This window comes from Diabrotica virgifera, chromosome 8 (assembly GCF_917563875.1).
Source record: "Diabrotica virgifera virgifera chromosome 8, PGI_DIABVI_V3a".
Lineage (NCBI taxonomy): Eukaryota > Metazoa > Arthropoda > Insecta > Coleoptera > Chrysomelidae > Diabrotica > Diabrotica virgifera.
Window position 1 is genome coordinate 102333876 of NC_065450.1, and position 12135 is coordinate 102346010.

Consider the following 12135-nt stretch of genomic DNA (forward strand, 5'->3'; position numbering starts at 1 on the left):
AATTTTTCCTTAATTTTTTGACATTTTGATTATTTAAACAATGTTCCGGACCTTTTTGAGTGGGAGGATAACTCAAATATTACTATATGAGTTATTTTCAAGCAATTTCTGCAAAAAAATATGAGTCACCTCTCAATGTCCAAATGTACTAATATTTTTACAGATGCACCCTGGTCTACTACGGAATCTACCTTTATTGATGTTCATATTGTCACGGTCCCAGGCCGGCCCTGTCAACTCCGGAAGCTTCTGGCGGCGGACAGCCTGAGACCCTTTCTGTGGGCGAGAGAAACTTGTTTACAATCGGCGTATCTAGAAAGCCATGGATAAACCTTTTTTTATTGCTCTGTAAATAATATTTATCTTTCGATGTTTCTGTAAATCAGTAGACTAATTGTACATAACTATATAAATAGACACTTTTGAATTTAGTTGTGAATTTGAATACGTCGGTGTACTTTGATATGTATCGGGCGCGGTATATTTTTGAATTTGTAATTATGTAGATAAAGTATTAGATTTAGTGTAATAAATCAATTAGATATCGTAGTTTTTAAAATAAAAGATATAAATTCAGTGTTTTTCATTTGTTTAGAAGTAAGTGTATTAAAAATAAATAGTCAACTAAAACTAAACATTAGTGCCTAAAAGATCATGGTAAAGTCAGTTTTGTAACAGTGGTAATCAGAAGTGGGTAAAAAATAAAGAAAATAAATTCGGTTTAAATAGTTAACTAGTTAAATCGAAGTTCAGTTTCTTTACGCGAATAGTCACTTTTACGTCTCCAAAATAATCTCTATTTCTCTAACTGAAATAGAAGTCTTACATGACTCATTCGAATTAAATAAATATTATAGAAATTTAAAGTTATTTTATATATTGCACTAATAATTATGTTACTTGAAGCAATACAAAGTATTCTTCTTAAATAGTACCTTTTTACTGTAGGTACTGTAACTTTTTGTACTAGGGTACCAAAATTCTCTTCAATCATTCTATTTTTCCATATCTTTGACGTTCAATCTTCTTCAAATTATCCTTCCTTAATACCTTCTCTTTCTCTAGGGTAATTTTTTAAGTCTTAATATTCAATATTTTTTGTCTTTTCCCTCAAATGGGATTTTCTTGTCCTATATATAAAACTTCACTACGTCGTTATAACCTGTTTTGTCTTTATTTTTCTTCTTCCATCATTACTTTCTTTTCTTCACAAAATCATTGTATAAAAAATTCTTGTATATCCTTGTATATAAATAATTTTATTTTCTTTTCCATAGTCATATTTTTAATTTTTCCATTTTAGGATTCTTTTCTTTGTCTTGTCATATTATACATAAGTAAAAATCAAAAATGAATAACCATTTTCAATTTAATTTGCAACACGAAACTACAGCCGCATCATTATTCCAGTTCAATCAGAGAGTGCAGCAAGCACCTCTACCGGTTTCGAAACTTATTAGTCTCTCATCCTTAGTCTCAGAATCCGTTATGATTTGCAAATTGTAGAAGCCTCGGAGGTGTTACCAGAGAAGGTTCCCATTGTTTTCAGTCTGGTAGGATGTAAAATGACATTTTTGGATGTTGTTTTATGTGCTATTAGATTGAAAATTTAGTTTTTTGATAGCAGTTGCCGCTAAGGCATCCCTGCCATTTCGTTCGTTGCAATCCGTAACTGCACGACGGAGTTTGTCCTAGTTGGGTCAGAGAGAGCAGCATATGTGCCTCCTGATGAGAGATTAATAAGTTTCGAAACTGGTAGAGGTGCTTGCTGCACTCTCTGATTGAACTGGAATAATGATATGCGGCTGTAGTTTCGTGTTGCAACGAAATTGAAAATGGTTATTCATTTTTGATTTATGTTTACTCCCATTGGAGTATGAAGGGAACCATTCTCGTTGGAACTTTACCGCGCTGACCAGATGGGACGTGAATTATAAATTGTAAAATTTCCTCATCTTCCTTAGTCTCAGCATCCGTTATGGCTTGCAAATTGTAGAAGCCTCGGAGGTGTTACCAGAAAAGGTTCCCATTGTTTTCAGTCTGGTAGGATGTAGAATGACATTTTTGGATGTTGTTTTATGTGCTATTAGATTGAAAACTTAGTCTTTTGATAGAAGTTGCCGCTAGGGCATCCCTGCCATTTCGTTCGTTGCAATCCGTAACTGCACGCCAGGGTTTGTCCTAGTTGGGTCAGAGAGAGCAGCATATGTGCCTCCTGATGAGAGACTAATAAGTTTCGAAACCGGTAGAGGCGCTTGCTGCACTCTCTGATTGAACTGGAATAATGATGCGGCTGTAGTTTCGTGTTACAACGAAATTGAAAATGGTTATTCATTTTTGATTTATGTTTAGTCCCATTGGAGTATGAAGGGAACCATTCTCGTTGGAACTTTACCGCGCTGAGCAGATGGGACGTGAATTATAAATTGTAAAATTCCCTCATCTTCCTTAGTCTCAGCATCCGTTATGGCTTGCAAATTGTAGAAGTCTCGGAGGTGTTACCAGAGAAGGTTCCCATTGTTTTCATTCTGGTGGGATGTAGAATGACATTTTTGGATGTTGTTTTATGTGCTATTAGATTGAAAATTTAGTTTTTTGATAGCAGTTGCCGCTAAGGCATCCCTGCCATTTCGTTCGTTGCAATCCGTAACTGCACGCCGGGGTTTGTCCTAGTTGGGTCAGAGAGAGCAGCATATGTGCCTCCTGATGAGAGATTAATAAGTTTCGAAACTGGTAGAGGTGCTTGCTGCACTCTCTGATTGAACTGGAATAATGATATGCGGCTGTAGTTTCGTGTTGCAACGAAATTGAAAATGGTTATTCATTTTTGATTTATGTTTACTCCCATTGGAGTATGAAGGGAACCATTCTCGTTGGAACTTTACCGCGCTGACCAGATGGGACGTGAATTATAAATTGTAAAATTTCCTCATCTTCCTTAGTCTCAGCATCCGTTATGGCTTGCAAATTGTAGAAGCCTCGGAGGTGTTACCAGAAAAGGTTCCCATTGTTTTCAGTCTGGTAGGATGTAGAATGACATTTTTGGATGTTGTTTTATGTGCTATTAGATTGAAAACTTAGTCTTTTGATAGAAGTTGCCGCTAGGGCATCCCTGCCATTTCGTTCGTTGCAATCCGTAACTGCACGCCAGGGTTTGTCCTAGTTGGGTCAGAGAGAGCAGCATATGTGCCTCCTGATGAGAGACTAATAAGTTTCGAAACCGGTAGAGGCGCTTGCTGCACTCTCTGATTGAACTGGAATAATGATGCGGCTGTAGTTTCGTGTTACAACGAAATTGAAAATGGTTATTCATTTTTGATTTATGTTTAGTCCCATTGGAGTATGAAGGGAACCATTCTCGTTGGAACTTTACCGCGCTGAGCAGATGGGACGTGAATTATAAATTGTAAAATTCCCTCATCTTCCTTAGTCTCAGCATCCGTTATGGCTTGCAAATTGTAGAAGTCTCGGAGGTGTTACCAGAGAAGGTTCCCATTGTTTTCAGTCTGTTAGGATGTAGAATGACATTTTTGGATGTTTTTTTATGTGCTATTAGATTGAAAACTTAGTTTTTTCTTTTTCTTTTATAAGTAAAAATCTTTGCATTTCCTTGCATTTACGTGCATTTCTTAACAAAAATTTCCACTGATTGAGACATTTCTGTCTCCAATATGTCCTTTATGCTGGATTTTCCAATTTCTTTCCAACATCTTAAAATACTTTCTTTTATTCTTCGAATACTCAGAGCCGCCGAGAGGGCGGTGCAGCCGGTACATTTTACCGGGGCCCGGCGATGTAAGGGGCCCGGCGTCGACCAGACAAAGACGTAATTTTTCCAGTTCTTTTGCTCTTCACTTTATGTCCATAATGCGTTTAATTAGACAATACTCGGCTATATTTAATATCATGACCTTTAATCGATTTAACATTTTAACAGCAATAAATCACAGGATTCAAATACTATTACTAGACTAGGATTAGTCAGATAAAACTATGGTATCTATATGGAGATTAAAAATATATCAGGGCTTCTAGAATATTTACAAAAAATCAGAAGAATCTATGCTGAAGAATCTAAATTAGTTGCCAGAAATTATGGAATAAATCCAGAATTTACATCAAATAAAGAAAAATGGCGCAAAAAGCCTGGGAGATTTTTTGATGATTTGCCTGGGCCTAGTAGTGATGAGACTGAAAATTCAAAATTTCGCTGGAAAATATTTTTTAATGTTGTCATATAATAAGCAACGTAACCAGAAGATTTAATGCGGAAAATAAAATTCATTCGCTAATTAATATTTTATGGATATTCCGAGATAAAGTTGACGAAAATATTAAGAAAAAATTGATATTATGTATTGCGCGAGTTTTATAAAGAAGACTTCAGTGAAGAATTGATAGATGAAATTGAGAGCGATATACAAGGATAATATTGGTGAATCTCAACTTTGTCCAATAGATTTGCTTAATAAAATTAAACATCTCAAATTTGAATCGTTATTGCGTTAAGAATATTTTGCACATTACCGGTGACAGTAGCAGAAGCAGAAAGATCCTTTAGTTTTCTTTTTCGCATAAAAAATGGTGAGGTAATGATAGCTACAATGAAACAGGATCGGTTAGATGCCTATCAAGTTTGTGAATTGAGAATGATTTGGCAAAATCATGCGATTTTTCGAAAATTAGAGACTTTTTGCCAATCCGAAAATTCGAAAAGCACCTGTACCTATTATAAATATTTTCACTATTATAATAATATAATCACAATTTAATAAAATTTATATCGGAAATGTTTATTATTATTAATAATTTTATTTCTATAAAAATTAAACAATTTTTCTCGCTCTTCACATTTTGCCGGGGGCCCTCACTTCACTTTTTGCCGGGGGCCCAACCTTCACTTTTTACCGGAGCCAGCTCATCCGTCTCGGCGGCCCTGCGAATACTAATATCTTATATTTTATTTTTCGGGCTAATTTTATTTATAGTAATAGACTTTCTTCGTAAAAATTTGTCGCCTTAGCGAATTCCTTTTAGTTCATTCGTTTCAATGTCAAACACGTAATATCATCATAATAAATATTATACTTGGAGTACCTAGTTTAAAAATAGTACTGTTATATACAAAATAACTTCCTTATGCAAAAATATCATTTTCGTCAAGCAAAAATACATCAAATCAAAATAAACTTATTTACTTACTCGTATGGTTAAAAATGATTCTTTTAATATACATTTCTTACGATATAATATAAGAATTGCTATATTTCTATTAAAATAAAACTATCAATTACCATTATCTATATATGACATGTAATTCCCAAAAAACAATCTTCTAAATTATTGAATATGGTGAAATACTTCTAAAACTTAATAATATACGAAAAAATTTTACCTAATTTAATCATATTTAAGTAAAAATTAAGTTCCTCTAAAATGACTATATATTATTTATATTATATTAATAAAAATTACTCGTGTATGTGAGACTGTATATGCAATTTAAAAAATAGCTAAAAAGTTACTCACGATTACACTTTTTGTCCACTATTGTCCATTTCCTTCATGTGTCCTCTTGAAGCTGGGCGTGGTCCCATGACTCCAAACGTTCCTGCCGACGTCTACCATTCTACCCTGTGGCTAGGTCTTTCCAAATCCATCTCATACTTCATCTACCAATTTTCTTTCTTCTCTTCCAATTATAGAACCTCGCCATCTTTCCTGTTCCCTGCCTCAGAAGTCCAGTTCGTCTTTCAGGTCGCCATATAATAGAACTCCATAAGTTACGGGGTAGTTACCCTGAGGAGAGGGTTGATTTGGTAAAACACTATTTATTCATACTATAGTTATTGATCACTTCTTAATATCTGTAACGAGTTGGTGAGCTTGAGGTATAACTATCTAATCATGTATCTGAATCACGAATGATGACTGATAAAAGAATAATAAAAGAATGATCCGCGATGCTTTGCTGTAGCTATAAATAAACTAGAAAAGTTTTGATGTTTTTAATGCTGACACGGGCTGGCCGTGAATTAAGAATAATATTGAATAGCTGACACAGCGTTATTGAAAACTAGGTTCACTTGTGTTAAGTAATCGGTGTCACCTAATTATTTAACAACAAACGTGATGTTTGTTTTGTAGGACATTTAAAAATTAAATAAATATGTTTTGCTCTTATTTTGGACGCTGATAATCCTGTACAGCCAGGTTCTTGATATCCCTCATACTCATGTGTCTCCTTTCACCTATATCCTGGATCTGGTTCATCCATGTCTTCCTCGGCCTTCACATTTTATTTTGTTTCCCATTTTGGCTTCATGTACCTTGTTTGTAAGTCTCTTTTGTTCCATTCGTTGTATGTGTCCAAACCAGCTTAATTGTTTGTTTTTGATCTTCCTCATTATCGGTTCTTGTTTCAGCTCTCTTCTTATATCTTCATTTCTGAATCTATCAAACTTCGTAACTCCAGCTATTCTTCTCATGTATTTCATCTCGGTCGTGTTTATCATTAATTCTTGTTTCTTTTGCACAATCCATGTTTCCGCCCCATATGTCATTATCGGATTTACTATGCTGTTATATACTCTGAGTTTAGTTTTGTTGTTTATTTCTGACCTTCCAAAAATTGTATTATTTAAAGAGTAATACACGTTAGTTGCCTTCTTCAGTTTATTACTTGCCAAGTCCGTTTTCCCATCATATGTTATTATATTTCCCAAATATTCAAAAGTAGATACGTGTTCTATTACTTGTCCGCTTACTATTATATTAGTATTCCTTACTTTTTTCTCATCTTCATTTATTATCATAAGTTTTGTTTTGTTGAGATTTATTTCCATTTTTAAATTCTGTATCTCTTTTTGCCAAATATCTATCAGTTTCTGCATTTTCTCTACTGTTTCTGTGATTAAAACAATATCCTCAGCCCTTTCCAGCTCTATTCTTTGCAATTCCTCATATATTTTTTGTTTATAGTCATTTTTCTCTTTCTCTTTTTTTCGGCTTCTTAATATTTATCTTAGTGTATGACTTATCGACTATATATTTCTTTTTATTTGTAGTCATTTCGGCTACGAGTAGCTTGTGTTGAGTGCTTAGTTCTGCAAATTTTTCTGGTTTTATATTTTTGATAATATCCATTTTTGTAGGAATCACGATGTAATCTATTAGACTTTTAGCATTTCTTTCCTGTGCTTCAAAAGTGTATATATCCTCCATATTCTGATACCAGAATGTATTTCCAATTTTTAAGTAATTATTTACACAAAATTGTCATTTCCAACTCTTGCATCCCAGTCCCCCATAATAAGTATGTTCTCACTCTCTTCTCTCACTTCGTCTAATGCTGCTTAGAGTTCGCTATATAATTGAGACATTTTTTGTTCTTCTGTGCCCTCGACTGGTGCATATTTTTGTATTATGCTAACTAACTCGTCTAGTTTTATACTTACAGTAAATATTCTAGAGTTTATTGCTTGGTATTTTACAACTCTTTTACTCAAATCATCTTTGATTATAAAAGCGACTCCCTCTTTTACTCTTTCCATTTCTTGTACACCTGAGTAGAAGATCTTGCAAACCATCACCACATCTCATATTTCCTCTTCCCTTTTTCTTCGTTTCACTCAGGCCTAGAATGTCAATGCCATATGTTTTTATTTCCTCTGTCAATTCGAATTCTTTACCATACAGACTTGTAATATTCCAAGTACCTATTAATATTGTTTCCTTTCCATTATTTTCGTTGTCCTTTTCCATTTGCGTTGTCTTTTTTACAAGTAGCTTTGTAGTTTTTGGTGCCTGTGTTATCAGTTTTTTGAATTATATGCTCCTCCTTCTGCTGTTCTTATTGCTTTTGGTATATGCTGTATTTCTTTTCCTGGGGATCTTTCACTCGCTTTTCTCCCTTTTGTTTTTTGTTCCTCTGCTCCATTGTCAGGTTGAATATCTCCATTGTTATGATTTTTATAGCTCAACTGCTCCGGGCAGTTGTTGGGCTCATTTCGTGTTTTAAAACTAACCGACTCTCATCGAGATTAAGCAGTTCGGATCAGACAGGAATTTAGGGATGCGAGAAGTAGAAGAAGATTTTAGAGACGCACAACTATCCATTTTGTCTTTTTGGAACAAACCTTCTCACGACTAAGGGCGTGCAAAAGGACCGGAAGCAAATTCAAGGATATAAAGTTGCGAAAAACTACCCACCGAGTAGGTTAGGGTTAGAAAATGAAGAATTTATCAAGCAAATGATATATAAATGAAGAATTATGAAAAATTACATGAATATATGAAGGAAGATATTATATTATGATATATGAAGTAAATGATAATGAAGAAATATGAAAAAGAAGAAAAATATGTACACCATAGCACAGAATAACTAACCATACAGAAGCGAAACTCAGGTCCAAAATGGTAACATAATTTTCATGCTCATGTGTCAATGTAACTGGTATAACCTCACTTTTAGACTGATAGTGAGTTGTTTTTAGTTAAATTTTATATTTATATATGTTTTATTTTATAGTTTATTTATATTTTATAGTTAAATTTTATATTTCAAAATTAATTAATAACTACTTGTCAAAATATCACATCATTTGAATTGGTCTATTCCTTAGAACATCAAGTTCCATTCTGTAACTAGGGCTCAAGGTCAAATATTTCGGTTCCCACACAATCAATGGAAACGACAGTCAGTTTCGCTTCTGTATGGTTAGTTATTCTGTGACCATAGTACACTATGAAGAAAGTACTAAGTATAAAGAAAATGAAAATATGCATTAGTAAAGTACCGGACAAGAAGAAGAGGAAGAAAAAGGAGAAATTTTTAATAGAAGAATATGAATGAGGACAGAAAATCAAATAATTGTTTTAAAAGTGAAAGAAATATAATTAAAAATTAAGTTCAAATGTAAGAATTAAAGTTATAAATTTTTTTAAAATCTGGAAAAGGTAAAATAGATTACAATTTCTGAGTATAGATTTTCGCGAGATTAAGAAAAGGAATAAGTAAGAATATACGATATTTGATGACTATTTTTTTAGGGTGATAAGTTGTATATTTGTATATTTTATATTTGTATATTTTGTATTTATATTGTGTATTGTTATATGGTATTTTGTATTTGTATAAATTTGTATAAATCTTTAAAAGTAATCAGTTGGTGGCGTTGTCTAGAAAAATGTTCTTCTTTGTCGATAGTCAGAAAATTTTTCCCGTAAGGGTGAGGATGTACAGGATTATCAGCATCCAAAATAAGAGCAAAACATATTCATTTAATTTTTAAATGTCTTACAAAACAAACATCACGTTTGTTGGTAAATAATTAGGTGAAACCGATTACTCAACACAAGTGTACCTAGTTTTCAATAATGCTGTGTCTTAATTATTCTTAATTCACGGCCAGCTCGTGTCAGCATTAAAAACATCAACACTTTTCTAGTTTATGTATAGTTACAGCAAGACATCGCGGATCATTCTTTTATTATTCTTTTATCAATTATCATTCGTGATTCAGATACATGATTAGATAGTTATACCTCAAGCCCACCAACTCGTTACAGATAATTAGAAGTGATCAGTAAATATAGTATGAATAAATAGTGTTTTACCAAATCAACCCTCTCCTCAGGGTAACTACCCCATAACTTATGGAGTTCTATTATATAGCCACCAATAGGAGCACTTGGAAGAAATGGATAAAAGCGGAACCCGACATCCGATGCCCAGAAGGGCACTAAGGATTATGAGAAAGAAGAAGAAGACTGGTTTCAGGGTGATTTCAACATAGATCCCGAATTTTAAATAATGACTAGGTTTAGGTCGTTTCAACCCTAGAGGGCCGATTTATTAAGTTTTTCTTAAAAATAAAGTGCAACACATGCTTTTATGCTAAAGCTAAATATATATTCTAAATTTTCTATCATTGGCTGGCTTCGGGGTGGTTTCAACACTATAGGAGTGATTTGTAAATTTTTTAAAAAATTATGGTACATACGACACATATGTTATTATAATAAAAGTAAGTATAGATTCAGAATTTTATATTATTTTTTGGGCTCGGGGTGGTTTTTAACCCTTTGGGGTTGATTTGTTCTGTTTTTTTTTAATCTAGTGCGAAATATGTTTTTATACTAAAACTAAATCATGTAGATTCCGAATTTTAAATTAGTGGGGTGGTTCGGCGGTATTTCCTGGGTTTGGGGTACCAATGATTGAGGCGTGATTTCAACCCTACAGGGGTAGATTTATTTAGTTTTTCAAAAAATAAAGTGCGATACGTATTTTTATGGTAAAACTAAGTATAGATTACGAATTTTATATCATCGATTCGGTTCTGGGTGGTTTCAACCCTTTGGGGTTAATTTGTTATGTTTTTTTTAATCTAGTGCGAAACATGTTTTTGTACTAAAAATAAATCATGTAGATTCCGAATTTTTAATTAGTAGGGTGGATTGGCGGTATTTGCTGGGTTTGGGGTCATTTCAACCCTATAGGGGTAGATTTATTTAGTTTTTCCAAAAAATACAGTGCCATAAGTATTTTATGGTAAAACCAAATATAGATTCTGAATTTTACATCATTGGTTCGGATCGGGTGGTTTCAACCCTTTCGGGTTGATTTGGTCAGTTTTTTCAAAAAATATTGTGCGACACATTCTTTTATACTAAAACTAAATATAGATTGCGAATTTTTAATTCCTCACTGGCTTAATGGTGGTTTTAACCCTACACAGGTTGATTTGTTCAGTTTTTCCAAAAATAACGTTCAACACATGTTTTATTGTAAATCTAAATATAGCTTCCAGGGGTATAGAAAATTAGGAGTCTACACTTAGTTTCACCATAAGAATATTTATCATACTTTATTTTTTGAAAAAACTGAATAAATCAACCCCCAACCAATAATATAAAATTCAGAATCTATACTTAGTTTTAATATAAAAACATGTGTAGATATATACGGGGTGTTAATAAATAAGTAGGACACTCTTTAAGGGGTAATTCTACATGAAAAATAATGAAAGTTTGCTCTATAAACATATACGTTGAAATTTTTCTTACAAACTGATGATTTATTTATTGCTTTAAAACTGGTTGTCAGTGCGTAATAAAGTGAAAAGCAGCGCTTTGTGTTATAGTGCGCAAGCAAAAAGCGCTTCAGTAATAATAAAAACAACTAAGAAGACATCAAAGGGTGACTCTTAGATATTAAGTAGTTAGTAAGATAGGATAGATAAAAAGTTACTCATTGGTCAAAGACCAGATTGTAGCACTTAGCAAATATAAAAAAATATATAAAAAATAAAAAAAAACAATTGGTTGAGGTATGCAAATGAAATTTGGTGGTATTTAGACGTAATTATTGCGCGTATGTTAAAATAAAATAAAGAATTTTATATCTGAAATTAAAAAAAATAGTAGGTACTCCACTGAGGTATTTAAATCTCACTGTAAAAAATGCGCAATAACTATGTCTTAAAATCCACCAAGTTTTATTTGTATACCTCAACCAGATTTAGAGCAATAAATAATTAATTATTTATTAACTAAATCATCAGTTTGTAAGAGTAATTTCAACTCTCCGTATTTCGAAAACGAAGCATTGGCGGACATACGTTTATAGAACAAAATGCCATTATTTTTTATGTAGAATTACTCCTTAAAGTTTGTCATTCTAATTTACTAACAACCCATATATATTTTTTAAGAACATTTTACGAATTACCCCTATAATGTTGAAACCACCCGAAGCCAGCCAATCATAGAAAATTTGGAATCTATATTTAGTTTTACCATAAAAGCATGTGTCGCACTTTATTTTTACGAAAAACTTAATAAAGCGCCCCTCTAGGGCTGAAACGACCTAAACCCAGTTAATTATTTAAAATTCGGGATCTATAGTTGAAATCACCCTGAAACGAGTCAAACAGTAGAAAATTCAGGATCAGGTTTATTACGAAAGTTAAAATATGTGTATATTTACGGTGTAATATAAATATGTATACAGTGATGAGCGCGCTAATAACCGTCAAAATTGCGCAAAAGATGGAAAACACATTAAATTGTGAGATAAAAAGAAATGAAACAAGTGAAGTAAACTTATTTAGACGTATCGGACGAGTT